The sequence below is a fragment of the Acomys minous genome (assembly GCF_964271855.1).
Source record: "Acomys minous genome assembly, chromosome: 9".
Taxonomy (NCBI): Eukaryota; Metazoa; Chordata; class Mammalia; order Rodentia; family Muridae; genus Acomys; species Acomys minous.
In genome coordinates, this window is record NC_140490.1 from 118,890,199 (window position 1) to 118,912,217 (window position 22,019).

Sequence of the window (22,019 nt, forward strand, 5' to 3'; positions counted from 1 at the left end):
CTTGTATTCCTGTGACAAAAGATCATACCCAAAAAAGTAAACTGGGAAAGACAGTTTATTTTGCATATACTTTCTCATCATAGTTCACTATCAAAGGAAGTCAAGACATAAACATGAGGCAGAAACTACGGAGGGGTGCTGCTCACTGGCATGCTGCTCATAGCTTGCTCAGCCTTTTTTTCTTTCAGCACCCAGAAATCAAGGTGTTGCCCAAAGGTAGCACCACCCGCAATGCACATGAAAAGTCAATCAGGAACATGTACCATAGGTTTGCCTATATGCCAACCCAGTGATTCACTACTATCCGTGTTGGTATTCTCTCTTCCGCAATGGCTCTAGCTTGTGTCCAACTGACATAAAACTGTCAAGAACAGCTCCGATTTATTTGATATTGTGATTTATTGACTGAATTGTGCCCAAAACCTACGTTGCACTCTTGCTACACCCACATATGCAGCAATACCTCCAGTGAAAACTTATTGTAAAACAAGGCTGCTACAGATGCATTTAGTTATGATAAAGCCACACTACAGTAGGATCGCCCCCTTAGCCTGTCTCATAGAAAGAGACAGAGAGGGAGCCCTATAAAGAGAGTTAGCCAAGACTATGGCCATTTGAAGATAGAAGCAGAAATTGGAGGTATCCCAGAGCGAACCCAAGACTTACAGAAATTGAAAGAAACAAAAAGCCTCCACCGGAGGCTGTAGGGGGAGGGGAAAGTCTCGCCCTGGAAATACCTAGATATTGTAACCCTCATCCTCACAACTATAAAGCTACCCTGTCTGTGTTTATTGCTTTGTATACAGGTCCTGGAAAAAACACTGCACAGAAGAGTCAAATGTATTTCCCAGAAAAATACAGAAATTGAACTCACCTTCTCTCTCCAACATGACAGTAGGCAAACAGTGAGCAATCTTCCTGCACCGTTTTCTACATCCTTGGGTTCCTACTTCCTGACATGCAAAAGTTCCCGTGGATACCAAAGAGCCAATGGCTGGTTGCCTGCTCTCTAACATCTTTAGACTTTTTTTTCCCAGTAGCCAAGAAGTGATGGGTCAGGGCAGTGGCATTGCACAGCAGGGCTCTCCAGCTTCTAAAACTCCACACAAAGTACACACAGGCTGCAGTACTGAATCCTCTTCTCACTACCTCTAGACGTCATCTCCTTGAGTAACTAACTCAAAGTAATACTCCCAATACCATCAGGGAAAAAAAAAAACTAAACAAATTCAACCAGACCAGACTCCAGACCGCTGACATCTGGTCCTCTGCCCTGGTCAGTTCAGTGATTGGCAACTCTGATCAACCTCAGCATCTGCAAAACTAAAGCTGGGAAACCAGACGCCATCAAAGACCGGCTCCTTCTCAGGTGACCTGTTCGCTCTCAGGTCAGGTGAGAGGCTGGCAAATACAAATACTAGGGAGCTTGGACCTCCAATTACTTATTTGCTTATACTTTTAATTATATTCCAATTTAGTGAAAGGCAGCATATATAGAACACAGATTTGACTTTTAAAAGTCAGATGTCAGATGCTTCCCGCCCTGCTTTTAAATTATCAGAGGCAAACAATATTGTCTCCCTGTGAACAAAGGATGCCCTCTCCTCCTTGCTTGGTGCTTCTTTTAGAGACTTTGGATAAGCGACCTGATGCAGCAGGCACATTTTTCCAGAAAAGAATCAGTGCAAGTCAGCCAGTTCTTTTATGGGAAATGACATTGCCAGCCGGGCCGAGATCTCCCATAAGCTCCGCATACTGTGGAAGCAGCTGGGAGGATGTGCGGTTCAGTCAGACAGTACCCACAGCTCTCATCGGCCCCTGGAAACTGCTCTGACCTCCTGTGTCTACCATTTTCCTTGGCATTCCATATAAACTTGCCTCCTGTGGCCCCATGAGATGCCACAGACGACCCTTGGTCAGGAATAAAAATCACGACAATAAGTTTTCAGGAAACAAATTATGGGAAGGAGAAAAAGATATTTTGCAGGGATTTTTTTTCTTTTCTTTTTTTTTTTTTTTTTTTTTTTTTTTTTTTTTTTTGGTGAGTGGGAAGATTTTTCCCCCTTTAAATCATGAGTGCTCTCCTATGATTAGCACCAGGCACTGGAGAGGATCCACCAAGGCCAATATTGGTTTCAAGGCAGCTTCCGACTTGTTTTTCCAACCTGGTAGGAAAGAATATGAGAAGGTCGGGTGGTTGAGTCTTAGAAAAGCAGTTCAGTATTCAGTGTACAGCCATCAGAGCAAGGAGCACCAGTTCTGATTTTTGGTGTTTTGTTTTGTTTTCTTTTGTTGTTGTTGTTGTTGTTTGCTTGCTTGTTTGTTTCTTTGTTTTACTTGGAGAGCTATAGCTACGTCAAAGGTGGGAGCAAGATGAGGTGGGATTGATGTATATATGGTTGTTTTACCATGTTGTCTTGCAGTAGTTTTTCTGAGCACTGTGTGTGGGCTTCTTACGGACTTAAAAACTTGGGTCAGAATAGTTTCACACTCTCCTATGACTTTTTTCTAGTATTTTTAAATAGAATTTAACTGAGGTGAGTCATGTGTCATTTTTCAAAACAATGACACAAAAAAAATTGACTAAAGTATCAGACCACAATCTCTCATTTATCATGACACTATTGCCAATGACTTTGCCATACAATATAATTTCTATTTTGCCACAAAAGGGTTGTATAGAAAAAACATTCTGTGTTGGAAAAGTTTACTAAGTCTTTGGATAAACTTTTAAGTGGATTTTTCTAACTTTCAGGACTTTTCCATATGCATTTAGTTATCTCATTTATAGTTAAAAGGAAATTGAGAATATTACAGAAGATTTTGATGGCAGAATCATGAATTGAAATAATTTCAGTGTACTAACCTTGTGGAACAAACCAAACACTGAAGTCATAAAGGGAAAGTCTGGTGTGTGAGGCTCAGTAACAATCCTGCATGGGCCATAGTTAAACAGCAGTAATTAGGAGCACGAAAGAAGTAGATTTACGTGGGTACAAATACCACAGGAGGAAAGCAAACTCTAGCATATGAGCCTTCTAGTGCCAGAGCAGGGCACACAGTGTGCTGGCTCATAAGCATAGGCCGGCCCTGGAGTCCAGAGCCACCTTCACTTCCACATGGAGACTATCAGGAGAAACCCATGCATAGTAGACCAACTGCTCAGAAAACCTGAAGCCATGCCCTGCTCAACAGTCTATGGGAGTTATGAACCTTTTCTCCAAAATGGTTCTATGTACTATGTACTATGTACTATGTACCATTTGGCCTGTTGTTTCCAGGGATTCTCAAAGTCATTGAAGAGTCTGTGAACAGAAATCACAAACTCTAGTTTATTTTTGGTCCCAGATGAGAAACTACCAAGCTGTGATACATTCGCAACAACCATAATCGGTAGCATTTACAATGCATGTTCATCTTGTCCCTTATACAGAAATGTCTACTTGTCTCATTCTTATTTAAACCCAATCAAATCAAGGGGTTAGACATATAACATCACTTGTTCTTCTAAAGAACCCAAGTTTGTTTCCTGTCACCCATGACAGGCAAATCACAACTGTCTGTAACTCCAGCTCTAGGCGATCTGATTCTACTGACCTCCTCAGACCCCTACATCCATGTGCACATGCCAACACATGTAAGGCGCGGCCACACCCGATAATGGCGGCAACCGTTACCACTTGGTGGCAACTGTTACAGTTGCTATAGTTCCCGCACATGTGCAGACATAAGCCCTCTCAATGCACCCCTCCCGACAGGGGTATGCAAATGAAGTACTCCAACACAGCCTCTTATCTGCGGGCATGCTAATGCGGGCATGCTAATGGGACATGCTAATGAGACATGCTAATGAGGCATCCGAATGTAACCAATGAGACATTGACACGCCACATCCAGACAGTATTTAAGCAGCGTGCTCGCAGGCATTCGGGGTCTTTCGCTTCAGCTTCAAAGGATGCTCCCAATAAAGCGTGATTGAGAAGGATCCTGGTGTCTGCGTCATTCCTGCCGGCGGGAGGATGCGACAAACACACACACACACACACACACACACACACACACACACACACACACATTAAAATAAAATGAAATAAAGTTTTAAAGATAGAATCAAGTAGTCCCAGAATGGCAGTCACTGATTTAAACCAGAACACAATAATTTAAGATTTACATTTGTATTTATATGTATGTTGGAATCTATCCGTAAGAGTATAAGTACCCATGGAGGTCAAAGGCATTGACTTCCCCTTCAAACTGCAGTTACAGTACATTGTAAAACACAGGAGACAGATACCAGGAACTGATCTCAGGTCATCTGCAAGAGCAGTCCATGCTGTTATCCACTGCACCATTTGTCCAGCCACACTGATTTTATACTTTCATAATACCATGAGTATGGGAAGTTCAATCATTTTTAGAAAAGATGAGTTAAACAAGTTCAACACCTGAAATTCTTCTTTACTGGATAGATATTCAACTGATTTCTAGCTTCCTATACATCATCATCCTCACATTAGCAAATTTTTACTAAACATTTACCATACCCTAGTTGCTCTGTTCAAGCAGTTTATCCTCTCAATGCCCCCAGGTTATCCTCACAACCATCCTATGAAGTGAACCAAATATACTGTATTCTGCAGCTCATGGTTGAGGAACCAGAGCCAGGAGCACTAGTGCACCCCTGAAAGCTCACAACTCAGAAGACTGGGTCAAAGGGGTTGAAAGTTGTAGGCTAGCCAGTGTAACAAAGTGAGATAGTGTCAAAAGAAAACTTAAGCAGAGATGGAGAATCTAAGCTATATGAGTTGAGTGACATCTACTACATGCCTGATATGCAGCAATGGCACTGGCCACTGTCTGCTCCTAACCTCACACTATGATGTCATATGGAACCCAGCAAGTAACCCAGGTTCCCCTTTATCCACCAGTGTATAATTACTGATATAAGATTATAATCACCTTCAAACCCAGCCCTGACTTCCGGATTTACATGCGTCACTGAAGGGCTTGTCTTTTGCATTTTCGGACACAGTTATCATTTTACGGTTTAAGGTGTATGCACCATATCCTTGGCCCTGTCTCCTTGTGGTTGTGTACCACACCACCTTCCCTCTTCCACCAACCCTAGATTACGAGTCTTCAGAGTCTGTACATGCGTTCTAAAGACATGACTTCTCAGAGTCAGAATTCTGCTCATTCACAATCAATTATTCAAAACTCTTCGGGAACAGAAAATAAAAAGGATAGATGTGAGAGTTCTCACTAGCCCTAAGTCCGGATATTGCATTAACACACCTACCATGCTGGGTGCTAGCATTCAAAGGGTCTCTATTAAATAACCTCTCTTACAGCGACTCAGCGGTTGAAGCAATGGAACAAGACATGATCTGACTAGTCCCTACAATGCCTCTCTACCTATTTTCTGAGGCACAAGCTCATGCTTGATGTGATGGTTAATATCGTTGGCTTATTGGAGGGATGCAGAACCATCACGGAAGCACACTCTAGAGAGGTTTATCAGAGCCAAGGAAGACCACCTGAGCATGAGTGGCCCCATTCCGCCGAATAAGGCCCCACGCTGAATTTAAAAGAGGAAAATGAGCTAAACACCAGCTTTCACGTCCATCTGCTTCCCTACCACAGACATGTATGACCAGCTGCCTCAGACCCTGCTGCCCCGACTTTAGGCCCCACAACAATGCACTAAACCCTCAAATCGTGACCCCAAATAAACCGTTCCTTCCTTACATTTGCTGCTTTGGATTTTACCAGTTACAAACAGTGTAGACTTTACAAGTCTCTCCTCCATCACCCTGATATCTCCAGTTCCCTGGATTCTTAGTCCTTTAAGTTTCCTTCTACTTTAGACCAGAGAGTGTGGGATAGCAGGACAGTTTAATTTTGTGTTCACTGCACAACAACAATGTGCTTCTTAACAGGACCTTGAAAGTTACCAAGATAGAACTATTCTGGTCACCCAGAGGTGGATCTCTGATGTGAGCCCTGTGACAAGGAACTCCAACAATCTACAACTTGCCCATGAGCCACAATGGCGAAAGTGGAGTTCTCTCCACTCTGATCCCATTAAAAAAAGAAAAAAGCACCGCCGGGAGCCCACTGTTCATGTTTTCACATTAATGGGCCTCACAAATAACCTCACTGCTCATGAAGCTGGCGCATGAGCTCCTGAACAGTCCTACTAAGTTCTCTTAAACAGGTTCCTGTTGGGAACAAAACACCTCAAAGCATATTTGTTACATACCACAAACACACTTCAAAATGTTGTCCAGGGTATATGTAAAAAAAAATCTAATAGACCTATCTGATAAGTCATGATGATAGCCTCCATATTTCTTTGTTTAATTCTCAGTTTTCTTGTGAGCCCTTCTTGAAGTTCGGTTGTAATGGATCATTACGTCCCTAATGTGCTCAGTGTTGGAGTGAATTTTGAACAGTTTTTAGGCTGCATACTGTTTTCTTCCAGATAATTTACTGGATTAAAATTAGCAGTGTGAAAAGCTGTAGAGAAATCTAAATGTCTGCCAAATCAAAGAAATAATCACATTTTTATGAATATTTAATATCATAGTCATGGCAAATAAGGCAAGTAATTAGTACTTACCATAAATTTGCAAAGTATTATTTTATGTAAATGTTACATTCTACTAGTTTGCTATGAATTATTCATTGTATACCCAGACACTGACACAAACCAGTAAACATTTAAATCTATGTGCTATTAGTTTGCTTACCTGCAATGAGTTTTCACAAGATATGTACATATTGCTTGTCAAAAATTCATGTTTCCCCCATGGGTCCCCCAAAAGGGACATAAGACAATAAAAAATATATATTCAAAGGCATCTACTACATACTGAATAGTGAAGACACTTATGATGTACATGTAAAATATGTGGGTCTCCCACATGTACAGATGTGGCACCCCCAGCATCTTGTCTGCCTCTTTATTTATCACATGCATTGCTAGAGTGATATCACAAAGCATGTGCATTAAAGAGAATTGCTGCATTGTAGCAGAAAAATAGTCCTGGGCATGGGAGAGGTTGCCCTTTGCCCATGGTCCAAGAAATGAACACTGAGCTCACTGAAGGTCAGTGACTCACGGGAGCATATTTGTTTTCCAGGAGGCTTCCATCACCAGACATTCTAACAATGAAAGTTACATTGAGTAACAAAGTATCGGAGAAAAGTAAGGTGTCTTGACTTTCAGAAGGACTGGAGACTGAAGGAAAGTCACATAAGGAACATGACATCGGAGCCCTCAGTAAACACTCTGGATACCTGGGCAAGGCGAGCTCCTTAGTTAATAGTGACCTGGGTGTGCTGTCATGTGTCACTGCCAGAAGGAGGTAGCGCTGTACATTACAGGGCATGGGAAAAAGGCTCCGTGCTTAGACCTCCGAATTCTGTCCTCTGTCCCTTTTTTCTTGGTGATCTTTTCCTGAATCCTTTCCTTGGAACAAACCACTGCCATGAATACCACAGTGAGCCCGTGCATTGCATTTATTACTGCAACAAAATACCTGACAAACTTCAGGAAGAAACCATTTGTTTCAGCTTATGACTTGGCGGCATAGCGCATCGTGGCAGAGAAGGCAGGGCAGCAGGCACGTAAGCCTCCATGGTGAGACTGCAGACACAATGCTGGTGCTCCACTCACTTTCTTCTTTTATTTTTTTATTTATTATTACTTATTCATATTCCATCCCACTTGTTATCGCCTTGCTCATATCTTCCCATTCCCACCCTCCCTCCCTTTACCCCCTATTCCACTCCCTTAGACCTCTGATGGGAGGGGGCCTTTCTCCTCTACCATCTGCCCACAGCCTATCAGAGCTCATCCCAATAGACTGCATTCCCTTCCTCTTTATGCCTGCAGGGCCTCCACGCTAGAGGAAGTAATCAAATTGTGGGCATCAGTGTTCATGTCAGAGGCAGTCCCCTCTCTGGCACCAGCCGTGGCGCATGAGCTGTCTGTCTGCTGTATCTAAATGGGGGGTCTAGGTCCTCTGCATGCATCGTCGTTGCTTAGTACATCAGTTTGCTCAGGCCCCTCTGGGTCCGGATCCACTTGCCTTGATGGTCTCCCTGTGTGGCTCCTGACCCCTCCTGGTCCTTCCATCCCCCAGCTCTTCCATACCACTCTCAGGGCTCTGCCCAGAGTCCAGCTGCAAGTCCTGATCCCCTGAGAGGTGGGGTGTCTCAGTGGACATCTATGTTGGGCTAATATCCACTTATTAGTGAGTATATACCATGCATGTCTTTCTGGGTCCGGATTACCTCAGGTAGGATGATCATTTCTAGTTCTATCCATCTGCCTGCAGATTTCAAGATTTCCTTGTTTTTAATAGCTGAGTAGTGTTCCATTGTGTAAATGTACCACAGTTTCTTTATTTATTCTTCGGTTGAGGAACCTCTAGGTTGTTTCCAGATTCTGGCTATTACAAGTATAGAAGCTATGAACATAGTTGAGCAAATGTCCTTGTTGTGTGGTGGAGTATCTTTGAGGTGTACACCCAGGAGTGGTATAGCTGCTTCTTGAGATAACACTATTCCCAAGAAAGTGCCAGATTGATTTCCAAAGTGGTTGTACAAATTTGCACTCCCACCAGCAATGAAGAAGTGTTCCCCTTTCTCCACATCCTCACCAGCATGTGCTGTCACTGGAGTTTTTGATCTTAGCCATTCTGATGGGTGTAAGATGGAATCTCAGAGTCATTTTGACTTGCATTTCCATGACAACTAAGGACAATGGGTATTTCTTAAAGTGTTTCTTGGCCATTTGACAGTCCTCTGTTGAGAATTCTCTATTTTGTTCTGTGTCCTTTCTTTAATTGGAAAATTTGGTTTGATGGTGCTTAATTTCTTCAGTCTTTTTTTTATATTCTTTGGATATTAGGCCTTTGTTAGAAGTGCTTCCTGAACAGAACACCAATAGCTCAGGCACTAAGGTCAACAATTAATAAATGTGACCTCATGAAACTGAAAAGCTTCTGTAAGGCAAAGGAAACAGTCAACAGAACAAAACGGCAGCCTACAGACAAGGAAAAGATGTTCACTTTCTTCTTTCCATTCGGTTCCTGTATGGGATGATGCACCCACATTCCCACCTCAATTTATCCTCTTTCTGGAGAAGTCATCACAGGCATGCCCAGAGCCCTGTCCCCTAAGGGATCTAAACCCCTTCACATCAAACATCAAGATTAAACAGCCCAGGGCATAAAACCTTCCACCACACTATCAAAAGTTGTTTGAGAAAACCCCTCAAACTTATAATTAGCATCAGAAAGGAGTCATGAATTGTGTACCGTTGGCCTCAGGGACACCTAAATTTTACAGAAGCCAATAACTGGAGAGAGGCGCAGAATTCTGTACTAGAGAATGAAACTAAACCGCAACAGAGTCTTCTCCAGGAGAATACAGTGGCCCAGAGCAGCAGCCATGCTGAATGAATGAAGGTTGTTCCTTCGCTCCTTTTTCCCAGGATTCCCCACTACCACTGCCCTGGCGCTCAAAGGCCAGTTGAGCTCACCGCAGAGGAACAATACCAGAAGAATCTCATGGTGTTTCTCCCAAACATCGGGGTTCTCTGGTCTTCCCCACCTCCATTCAAGCCACTTCTTGGCCTCCTTCAAGTCAACTCAAAGGTCCCCTTTGCACCCATGTAAAGAAAGAACTTGCTGGCCTTTGATTTACTTGAATTATTACGCATGTAGTCAATTTCAGATTGACCTTTTCCTGTTTTTAGGGCACTAACAAAACGTGGTTACAAGGGAACCCATCCCAGGTCTATATCTTACTTGACTTCTGAGAAAGGTCCTTCAAACTTTGCATTGTATGGAGTTTCTTTTTAAAATTAGTGGGGAAAGTCATAGGTGATTTAACACTGCTCTTATACAATGCCCCTTTGTCTGATAACTCCATGCCTTCAAAACCAGCAATGCTTAGACGGTGATGTTTTAAAACAAGTAAGGTGAGGCGAGTGAGGTGACATATCGGGTTAAGTCACTGGCCAAGCAAGCCTGAGTTCCACTCTGGGAACCTGTGTACAGGTGAAAGGGAAAAAAAAAACAGCTCCATAAAGTTGTCCTCTGACCTCCACATATATGTCCACATACATCATACAAAACAAACACACATGAGCAATAACAATAAATAAATTATGTAACATACCTAACAGCACTGTAAAATCTACAATCCACTGTTTGCAGGAATGGTCATTTCAGAATTCAGCACTCTTTATTACGTGTTGGGTCCTACTAAGGAAATAAGTCATGAACTATAACTCTTATATTAAAATAAATAGTGCCTAAATCTATACAAACTTGAATGCTTATTAAAAGCCCATCCAATAGAAATAATAGTGTCAACTGGTACACGTGCAACTCAAACGTGTGTACACACCAGGTTTACAAACACACACACACACACACACACACACACACACACACAAATGTGTGCACATACACATATACTCACACAAAGCTGTTGTGCCAAGGGCCCTCTGAACACTCCCAGTCAGCTGAACAAGCGGAGCAGCATGTGTCAACTATTCCATTATTGAAATATTGTTTTTTAAATTCTTTGTATTTTTAAATTTTATTTTTCTCTCATACATTACATCTCAACCTCAGTTTTCCCTCCTCCCAATTCTACCCCATCTCCTTTCTCTCTCAGACCCACTCTTCCTCCATTCCCCTTCAGAAAAAAAGCAGGTCTCCCAGGGGTGTCAGTTGAACATGGCATAACAAGTTGCCATAAGACTAGGCACAGCCCCTCACATCAAGGCTGGATGAAGCATCCAAGGAGAAGAAAAAAAGCAGGCAAAAGAGTCAGAGAAACCGTCAGTTCCCACTGTTAGTCACCCCACAAGAGCAGCAACCTACACAGCCGTACCATATACGCAGAGGACCTAGCTCAGACCCACACAGACTCTCCGGTTACCACCTCAGTCTCTGTGAGCCCCTGTGAGCCCGACTTAGTTGACTCTGTGGCCGGTGTTCTTATGGTGTCCTTGACCCCTCTAGCTCCTACAGTCTTTCCTTCCCAGCATCCTTGGAGTCTCCTAAGCTACTTTCCGAGTTGTAAATATTAGTGTTAAAGACTATGCAACAGGAGAAGTGGGCCAGAATGTTCAAGTACACTTCCAGTTACCTCTTAAAGTTCTCTTAAAAACTCCCTTACTATGTTCTATAGTTAAACAAGCAATATAACAGCACAGGCTTTGCTAAAAGATTTTTGTTTCTTTTATGAGTTGTTAATTCAAGGGTATGCATAATTAAAAAGGAAACAGAAGAAAAATTCCATGAATTGTGTCCATTGAGGGTACATGGATAATCACATTCTTCTCTTTATTTTGTTTTGTTTTGTTTGTTTTTTCAAGACAGGGTTTCTCTGTGTTAGTTTTCGCTGTCCTGGAACTCACTTTGTAGACCATCCTGGCCTCGAACTCACAGCGATCCACCTGCCTCTGCCTCCTGGGTTCTAGGATTAAAGGTGTATCCACCACGCCCAGTACTCCTCTCTTTAACCCCTCACATATCTCTCTGCCTCCACTCTCTCTCAAGTTTATGGCCTCTTCTTTTCTTAATTATTATTGTCGAATACATACTAGCATAAACAAATAAACACATAAATGCAACCTACTGATCCCATTTAGTGTTGATTATATTATGCTTTTAGTTGTCAACTTGCTATCACATTTTAACTCTTTGGTTTCTTGTAGCCAGATGTTAACTAAAACATGCCAACCTTAACTACCAAGACAAGAAATCTAAATAGCCCAGGTTTTCCGCATTCTGCTACCGCCCCTCCCCTGTCTGAAAAGGGGTAGGCAGAGTGAGGGAAAGACTTAGATTAGACAATCAAACAGAACGTTTAGGGCAGCACTTGGGGTGGGGACAAGGGGGGCTCTCTGTCCCCAAGATTAAAGAACATGCAGCTGTTCTGTGGAACACTGTAGATAAGGAGGCTGGCTGGTTTTTATGTCAATTTGACACAGGGTAGCATCACATAGAGGAAATTCTTAATTGGGCGAATGGCCTGTAGGAAAGTTTGTAGGATATTTTTCTTGATTGATGACTAATGTGGGAGGGGCCTCGGCAACCGTGGGAGGTGTCACTCCTGGGCAGATAGTCCTGGGGTGTATAAAACAAAGCAAACCAAGCTATCCAGGAGGAGCAAAACAGTAACCAACACTCCTCTGTGGCCTCTGCATCAGTTCCTACCTCAAGGTTTCTGGTTTGAGTTCCCGTCCTGACTGCCATGGATGATGGACTACAAGTCTTAGTATGAAACAAACTCTTTCCTCCCCAAGTTGCTTTTGGTCATGATGTCTTTAGCACACCAACAGAAAACTTGACTACAACCACTATCTGATGAAATTTCCACAGAGAGGAGGCAACTTGGGTCAACTTCTCTGGTAGTGACAGGATATTGTAGCAGGCCTCCATGTACGTAGGGTTCGACTGAGTGCTGCCAGGGGCCTCTTGTATGAAAAACCACCAAACTATCCATTGTTACCAAATGGGTAATGAGGGCTGAGGAAAGAGATGAATGTGACCACCAAGTGGAAACACATTAAAAGGGGGAAACCTTCAAGCATTAGTTCACAGGGGCAGAGAGAGCATGTGATAGAAATACACAGTGTAAGGCATGAACACGTCAACCCATTTGAGGTGCTGTATCAAATAACATAAACTGGGTGACTTATAAACAACAAAAATGTGTCTTCTTATAGCTCTAGAAATTGGAAGTCCAATAGCACCCACAGCCACAGTGTCTGCTGAGGTTTCTCTCTCCCCCTAGCTTGCACAAAGCAACCTTTTCTGGCCTCTTTTGTACAGGCTCCTAATCTCATTTAAAAGGCTACAGCCCCCACAGTCTATTTACCTTCTGAAAGCTCCACCTCTAAGCACCACCCCTTGAGAATTGGCATTTCAACCTGGACTTGGATGAGACACAAACATTCAGCCCGTGAAATGTCCTACAAAAGCAAAATCAGCTCACAAATATTCAGCGTCCAGAGAGTACCCACACCAACAGTGAGGCCTTCCTGCCTGTATCTTCTTCTATAACTATCACCACCAATTCTGGTGCCATAGAACACCGGGCAGCCAACTGAGACTCCAAAGTCTGGCCTCTGGTAAGGAGAATGAATGGAGGGGGTTTTTTTTTCCGTGGGTATGCCTCGTGAGCCCTGCTTGCTCAACATGATGACTACAATATTAAACAGTGTCCTTGCCAAGCTTACTAAGGCAGTTCGCCCATATGCTTTCCATACATTGATTAAGAACAAGCACCTGCCCACAAAGCCACTTGGAGTGGCACCATCTGAGGGCGGCTACTGCAGTACCCACACTTCTGTATACACCGGCTTCCCAACCTGAAAGCTCTGGGCCAGGCAGAGGGTAAGGCAGAAAGAGTCCAGCGAAGTGGGGGCACAGTACCCCATCTTTCAGAAGCCTCTCTGATCCAAGCCCAAATGCTAAAAAAAAAAAAAAAGATGATGATAGAAATGACTCCTGCCCAACGCAATTGGAGGGGCCAGACCGTACCCTACCATGTACCCAGAGTGATTCCATGTGCAGCTTTTCTTCCTGTTATCAATATGCTTTCCATAATAGGCCAAAGCTCCATCCCCTCAAGAGGCCCATATGGCACGGCGGGTACTTTCTGGATGGGTCCCTCCCAGCCCAGCCCAGCCCAGCCTGGCTTGTTCCTAGCAATGAAACAGAGAAGATCCGTCAGATTTAGAGCTGATTCAAAAATGTGTCATTTCTAAACCTAGAATAAAACTTGAAACATTTGGAAATTTTTTTTGTGTGTTTCATTTGGCTCTGGTAAAAATACAAGTTTGAAGCCTCCACAGATTTCGCAATCTCTTTTCGTGGGGAGTCTTAGAAGCTTGGAAGATAAACCCAAGCGTGATCCTGATAGAATCTAGAGACTATAATATTTTGAAATTCTTGAAATGCACGGGCTACAGAGGCTGATTTCCAAGCGTTTATGCAGTCACTGCTGACTACTGAATGCAATCCCACGTAAGCTGGTGAGAGTTGGTGCTTAACCCTGGGAGAAAAAAAAAAATCCCTTCCATAACTAGCAATTCTCCTCAATAACACCAGGACTCAGGCCTGGCTTTTCGCCCTTTTAGGGTTAACACTGTGCATGATGCTGAGTCTCCTATGTGCCCCCAGTGGTACACAGACATTCACATACTAAATGAGTCCAAGCACAGGAGGCTATGTCTGGCCAACACAAGGAGCAGAAAAGGGCTGGTAAATGGAGTGCTCCATAGGACTCTTCTTGGCTTGGCGCACTCGGCCTGTGCTTGCAAGCCACATGCTGTAAACGAGGAAGTCCACTGCCGAGTTGACAGGTAAGATGCAGAAAGTGCCTATCAGAAGTCAGCTCACACCAAAAAAATAAAATAAAGTAAAAAACCAGCCTTTGACAGCACACTGTGACACTCGGTGGGAAACGTAACATTTGCCAGCTGGCCCAGCAACAAGGAAAACTTCATGCAGGAAGCTCAGCTTCCTCTCCCCTGCAGAAAGTGGGCAGCCCCTTTTGATTTTGGCATTGGCATGAGGAAAGGATGAGAAAGAGAGACAATAATTGCTTGTGATCAAAAGGTTGTGAAGAAGAAAATAAAACAGTGGCCGTCATTCTGCTAATCGCACTCTGGACCCTCAACAGCACAAAGTGAATATTTAAGATGGAAGCCAGGCCTAGGAACATTAGAATAGAAAACAGGAGTCTACCCACGCAGACAGAAAAGACAGAACGCATGTAAATGTTTGCCTTTCATTTATTTTGAGCAAACATTTCCTTCCACGTAACAGACTCATCCCGACCAGCGACTTCCACCTGGTGTTCTTTCAACCAGATGGAAGTGTAAATTATTTAAATACATGATCTTCCATTAGCTGTTGAGCTTAAGTGCCTCAAAAAAAATTTAAATGCTTTTCCAGGATTCTAGAAAGCATTTTCACTAAGATAGATAAACATATTTTCAAGACACAACTCCAATGACAGGAATTTTTAGATCTTAAAATACAGTCAGCATTAGCATTTATAAGTAATTATGAATTCTGCAAAAGTCTATTTACACTGTAAAAAAAATAAAGTCAGATATAATTAAGGATTTTTTCCCCTTCACATGACACCATTCCAAAAAAAAAAACCCAAGCTCTATGCTCATGACACATTGAGGAGCTATAATGACCCACCTTGAACACGTAAACACTTCCACTATTCACGGATCAGACTTTTTTTTTTCAAAAATACGTTTTTAAGTGAAAAAAACAAAAAAGTGTTTTAAAATCAGTTTCCTGAGGAGAAATTGTGTCAGCACTTCTGAGAATCCAGTAGCACCCGTGTTCATGTGGGTATGCAGTGTATAATAGGGGGGTTCAGAGGAGAAAAGACATCTGAGATTACTTCCAGAACCATAATTACTCATTTGATTATAGAACTATAAAAAGAACACATTATAGTTATGTATGCAAAGGTCATAAAACTTCAGAAATTGAAGATGAAGTTTCAATGCAGATGAAGGTGCTGCATTGGTTCTTAACAAGCTGGGCTTGGTAAACTACAAATTCACTGTTACTGGCTTAGATGCTCCCAGCAAGTCTCCGTTTCTTACATGTCCAGTTGATGCTGATGCGGCTTGCCTGTGGACCACTCTAACAACCAAGCCCTACTCGTTAGCTATGGCGGCATCATCTCTTTGGGGGTGGCTCATCTTGAGAGGATGAAGGCACTGGATTTTACAAAAGGGAGAAAAAGAAAACCACTTCTTTGACCTCATTACCTTTTCACACACGAGAGTCGGTCAATATCAAATGTCAAAATAAAGGTTATAGTGATGTATGGTATATATTGGTTCATTTTTGTATGACCTAATTTGTTTTGGATACTGTACATTTGGTAATGCTTTTACCTAGTTTTTGTTACCGTGATGGTGATGAAATATCCGCCAGGAATGATTGAAAAGAGGCATCTGCTCTTCCTCTCAGCATCACAGGCTCCATCATTCCTCAGCCTATGTGTGCTGCATTGGAAATCACTACAGGGAACACATGATAGAGCAAGATGGGCTCGTGGCCAGAAACCAAGAAGTTGAGTGAAATCAAAGAGGAAGGACTCAAAGATAAGATTTGCTTTCAAAGTCACTTCCCCAGTGACCACTTCCTCCAATGTGGTGTCTCTCTGTGGGACTACATTCGGCCATGGAGTTTTGATGGGTTAAGCATGAGGGTTAAGGCTCTCAAGATCTAATCACGTCTCAGAGGTCCATCAGCTAGCAACCAGACCTTCAGAGGACAGTTTCTGATTGAAGTCATAAAATGTCTCTTCTCCTTTTCTGTCATGACTGTTCTTCAATCCCATGGCTCCTTTGGCAGAACTCATTTCTATTTCACTTTACCATCTTATTGTCCCTCCCATCAGTGGCAAGTGTCTACACCTACCATGCCATCTGAGCCATGCCTCAAGACCCTCCCCCAGCACTTTTATCGTGGAGTCAGATCACTCAGAATGAGCAGGGTCTGTGGCAGTTTCTACTACACCAGCTTAGCTGAGGACTCTGCCTTCAACAATGCTGAGTTTCAGAGTCCAGCTCTTAATAACTCCAGCTTTCTGATGCCATTAAAAGAATAATCTTCCATTTCTTGTCCAGTCATTTGTCATCAGAGAGATGGCCTCCAGCAGTTGATGACAACAGATACAGAGACCACAGCCAATCACCAGGAGAGAGAGAGAGAGAGAGAGAGAGAGAGAGAGAGAGAGAGAGACAGAGACAGAGACAGAGAGAGAGACAGAGAGAGAGACAGAGAGAGAGACAGAGACAGAGACAGAGACAGAGAGAGAGAGAGAGAGAGAGAGAGAGAGAGAGAGAGAGAGAGAGAGAGAGAGCCCAGGTTGGAAGTCCCCATCAGATCTTTCCCTCCCTTCAGAGCTCTGGACACACTGCAGAAGAGGGATAGGAGGAATTGTGGGAGCCAGAGGGGTCAAGGTAATCACGGGGGCTTACAGAAACTGATGTGGCAATCACAGAGCCAATATGGGTCTGCACTTGGTCCTCTGCATATGTGTTATGATTGTTTTCTTGGTGTTTGGGGGACTCCTGACAGTGGGAGTGGGGGTCTCTATTTTGTCAGCTCTTGGTACCCTTTTCTTCCTACTGGGTTCCCTCACACAACCTTGATGTCAGAGCTTATGTCTGGTCTTATTATATGGTATTGTGTCACAGTGTTCAATCAATATGCCTGGGAAGGTTTTTCTTTTCTGGGGGGAGGCAGGAAACTCAGGGAGTCCAGGGGAGAGGGGTGATGGGGGGGTTGGAAGAAATGAGAAGGAGGGAAGCAGTAGTCAGGATTCATTGTATGAGAAAAGAATTTTTTTCAGAGGCGGAGACACTTCTTTTTTTTTAATTTTTTTATTAATTTATTCATATTACATCTCAATGGTTATCTCATCCCTTGTATCCTCCCATTTCTCCCTCTTTCCCATTTTCCCCTTATTCCCCTCCCCTATGTCTGTGACTGAGGGGGATTACCTCCCCCTGTATATGCTCATAGGGTATCAAGTCTCTTCTTGTTAGCCTTCCTCTGAGTGCCACCAGGTCTCCCCATCTAGGGGTCATGGTCAAATATGAGGCACCAGAGTACATGAAAAAGTCATATCCCGCTCTCCACTTAACTGTGGAGAATGTTCTGACCATTGGCTAGATCTGGGTAGGGATTTGAAGTTTACGGCCTGTATTGTCCTCGGCTGGTACCTTAGTTTGAGCGGGACTCCTGGGCCCAAATCTGCCTATCATAATGTTCTACTTGTAGGTTTCTAGGACCCTCTGGATCCTTCTACTTTGACATTCTCCCATGCTTCTCTCATCTAGAGTCCCAGTAGGATGTCCTCCCCTCTGTTTCAGTTTCCTGGTTAGTGAAGGCTTTCGTGGGACATGCCCCTTGGGCTATGCTGATATAAGTGAGTATATACCATTTGAGTCTTCCTGCTTCTGGGTTAACTCACTCATTATGATCATTTCTAGTTCAATGCAGAGAAAAGAATTTAAAAATTTTTAAAAGAATGATCTTAAAACCTGCTTCCTTTACAAATTGAGGGTTTTGGGGGATTGGTTGGTTTTGGGTTTTTGTTTTCTTTTCTTTTTTGTTTTGATTTTTCTAGACAGGTTTTTCTCTGTGTAGCCTTGGCTGTCTTGGACTCACTTTATAGACCAGGCTGGTGTCAAACTCACAGGGATTTGCCTGCCTCTGCCTTCCGTGAGTACTGGGGTTACAGGCAACCGTCACCATGACCAGCTACAAATCATCATTTTTAAATAAGCTGTTAGAAAACTGTGTTAGATGTGAGAAGAAAAATATTTGAGTAGCAATTCATGATGATACTTTGAAAGACTTCACACATCAGCACATAAGCTGCTTCTAAACAACTCAAGGCAAAGTAAGAATCCAGAAGGGACGAGATTGTGATGGGTTAAAGCTGGCATGGCACATGTTAAATAAGGGTATCTTCATACAAGTACATACTGTTTGATGAGCAGACCCCTGACAGCTTCCACCTTCCTCTTTCTCTCCACAGCCCACTCATCCCACTCCCACTCCCAAAATTACCTTAGGTAATTTTACTTCTACTCTCATGTCATTATAAATACGTACATGATTTTGTACATAAGATCTGATTTTTTAAAGACTTATTTATTTTTACTTTATGTGTATGAGTATTTTGCCTACATATAAATACATGTACCAGATGGATAAGTGGTATGTGTAGGTGTCCAAAGCTGGCAACAGATACCCTGAACATGGAGTTATGGACAATTATGAGAGAACATGTGAGTGCTGGGAATCAAAGCCAGGTCCTCTATGAGAGCATTAAGTATATTTAAGCACTGAGGCCTTGCCCCATTCCCAAAATCTGATTTTTTTAATTTGAGCCCTAATAGCTGTAAAGTTTCATCTTAGAACTATCTTTGTGGTATCCCAAAGTGTTGACGTAGTTTTAAAATGTATTTTTATTACCTAAATCTCTTTCTCCCTTCTTCATCCCAATCCCTTCCAACACTCCAGCACCAGCTAGAAGAAAAAGAAGGTTAGTGGGAAGACGGGGCATAGTTTTCCTTAGCTACTTCCTGCTGTTTAGGGTCATTGGGTTCCTTGGGGCAAGTCCACCCCTCATTTCAGGAGATCTCCAACTTTTCCTAGTCCAACTGCATCAACAGCAGGGTGCAGCAGGGGGAAGAAAACACCAGCAGCCTTCCTCTTTCTCAGAGCCCCCAGTCTCCTTTCCAGTCTGGCTTTTATCCCCCTTGCACAAGGCTCTTCACAGCTGACAAACATCACACGCCCTCTCAAGAGGTGGTCGTTAGCTGTGGACAAACTGGAGCAGCCCCCATATCCCACACCTGGGATTAAAACAAAAAAGTGTTTACATATAAATCAAAACTTCCACAACATTCACACTTCTGTTTAAAAAAAATGTCTTTTCTTTTCATATGAATGAGACTTGCTGTGGTTTTTTAAAACTTGATAACTCTGGGCTGCTCCTGTCTGGAATGGCTCATGCTTTTTGCTGTTAAGCCTTGAGCAAGGACTCCAAAGTTGCTTCCTAATGGCAAAAAGTTGCCTCATATGTCTCTCTTGGACATACATTCACTAATCAGGTGACCCCTTTTATCACATCATCTACAAACTCCAGGAAACTTAAACATTCTTGCCAAGAACCCAGTATTGCCAGGATGGTTCTGGCTCCTCCAGTGGAACGTACCATACTTCTCAGATTTAACAAACCAGTCATTTTGAGCTCTGAGGCTTTTAGCGGTTTGGTCACAACTTCTTTTCAAATGACTGAATTTACCACAACTTGAAGCACTGAGCATTTTGATACCTGGGAAAGTTAATGGTGGTAATCTCATAAGGTCTATGCCGTGGCTGCCTCTTTGGTAGCCTTTGATAGCTCCAAGCTCTGCAGTATAGAGGGATGGAGCAGCACACCTGCTGAAGATCCTCACCTCTCTGAGCAACCCTGCTTCTCCAGGAAGAAAATGGTCCTGTAGAGGATGTCTTGAACATCAGCTTTGGTTGATTGCTTCTGTATTAGCAATGGTTTCCTTGACTTTTTAAATGAACACAGCCAGTCATTGCCTTGATACCTTAAAAGTTAAAGATACATCATGAACTCAGAGTTCTATTTCTGTTTCATACTAAGGTCTCTACGCTTTGTGACCTAGTGTGACCTAGTCTCATGATGGCAACATCTTTGTACAAACTCACTTGCATAATCTCAAAAGTACACATTAAACAGTCTTACAATAATTATGCTAACACTACCACCTACTACATAATTACAGAAAACAGTTTCCATTCTGTTTTCTTTAAAATATATCTTACTAGAAAAATATGGCTAAAGAAGCCTATTTTAAAGTCATGAAAAATAGTTTTATGTATTATTAAAATGCCATAAGGAAACCTGTCACTTCGTATGCTAATGGAAAAAATAAAATGAAGTTCAAAAATAAAATAAAATGGTGTCTTCATAGTATGCCACATACTCAATACTCTATGCTTGACTTCATTTTAATTTTACTTTAGAGAACTTTATGTTTAATTTTGTCTGATGATTATATAAATATTTACATGGTTTCAATTTTAAAATAATATTTACTCTGAGTAACATAAGTCCTCTGTTAAATATTAATGTTTTTGTAGCCTCTGTTAAGGGTTGAGTAATGTTCCTAAAAAAATATGACGGAAACAGTTCATTTGCAGGTATAACCAAGTTGAGCTGTAATACAGGATGGTGACTGGTGACTTTATAAGTAAAAGGAGAAGGCCTTAAAGCCACATATACACAGTTAAGGCAATCATATGAATAGAGAGGCAGAAGTCGGTGTGCTATGAATACAATCCAAGAAGCACCAAAGCCAGGCAGCAACCAACGAATACCATGAAGAGACTAGTTACATTCCTCCATTTGGCCCTGATAAGGGAACATGATTCTGTGCCTCTGGTATGAAGAACTTAGAGATGAAAGTTGTATTAAGGTACATTCTACAACCTTATGGTACATTATTATGCAGCTCAAAGAGCCTAATAGCACACACATGCCACACACCGGTCCCAGCCTTGGCGCCCTTTAAAGCATTGATGTCATAGCACACATTTTTCTCTATCTTAATTTTTTTATCTAAGATGTATATTCTGAAGATTACTGAACAGCGCAGTGGTTCTCAACCTTCCTAATGCTGAGAGCCATTAATACAGTTCTTTGCGCATGCACATTGTGGTAACCCCAATCATAAAATAACTGTAATTTTCTACTGTTATTAATCTTAATGTAAATGTGTGACCGCTGTAAAGAGGTCATTCAATTCCCAAAAGACACGGGTTGAGAACCACTGCCTTAGCGGAATCTTGACTCAATGATAAATGTTTATTATTTGGTGTCTTTGTCATGGTTATTGTTGGGGTTTGTTTGTTTTTTGGATACACAGAAGTCCAGCTTGGGCATACACCACAGTTTATTTTTATTTTTTAAATGTTTCTTCATATATTTTGATGATATTCTTCCCTCCCCAACTTCTTCCACATCCAATCCACCCAATTCATGCTCTCTTTCTCTAGCTCACACACTAGCATGCTATCTATCAATTATCTCTTTAAAAAAACAATAAAACAATAAAATCAAAACAATACCAAAGTTCCATCAAAATAACTAAATTTTTAAATTCATTGTGTATCGACCAATTGCTTTATAGGCATGGGGACTGGCCTGGAATGTAGGTGTATACCCAGTGAGATTCTGTTGAAGAAAGGTGATTTATCTTTCCCATAAAGTATCAATTGAGATAATTTTTTTTCATTGTGGTTAAGAGTTGTACTCACATGCCATTCTCAGTGCTGGGATTTTTGTCTGGCTTGAACATTTATAGGTCTTGTGCATGCTGTCACAGTCTCTATGAGTTCTTATGT

General features: G+C 42.3%; 1 long non-coding RNA gene across 1 annotated transcript in view; it reads right to left on the reverse strand.

Annotated features, from left to right (window-relative positions):
• Window positions 1-19,360: 19,360 nt before the first annotated feature.
• LOC311604496 overlaps window positions 19,361-22,019 on the reverse strand; it is a 41,060-nt gene continuing 38,401 nt past the window's right edge. Inside the window, exon 4 of the long non-coding RNA XR_014781520.1 lies at window positions 19,361-20,200. This is a non-coding gene — a long non-coding RNA (uncharacterized lncRNA). The remainder of the gene's footprint in view (window positions 20,201-22,019) is intronic.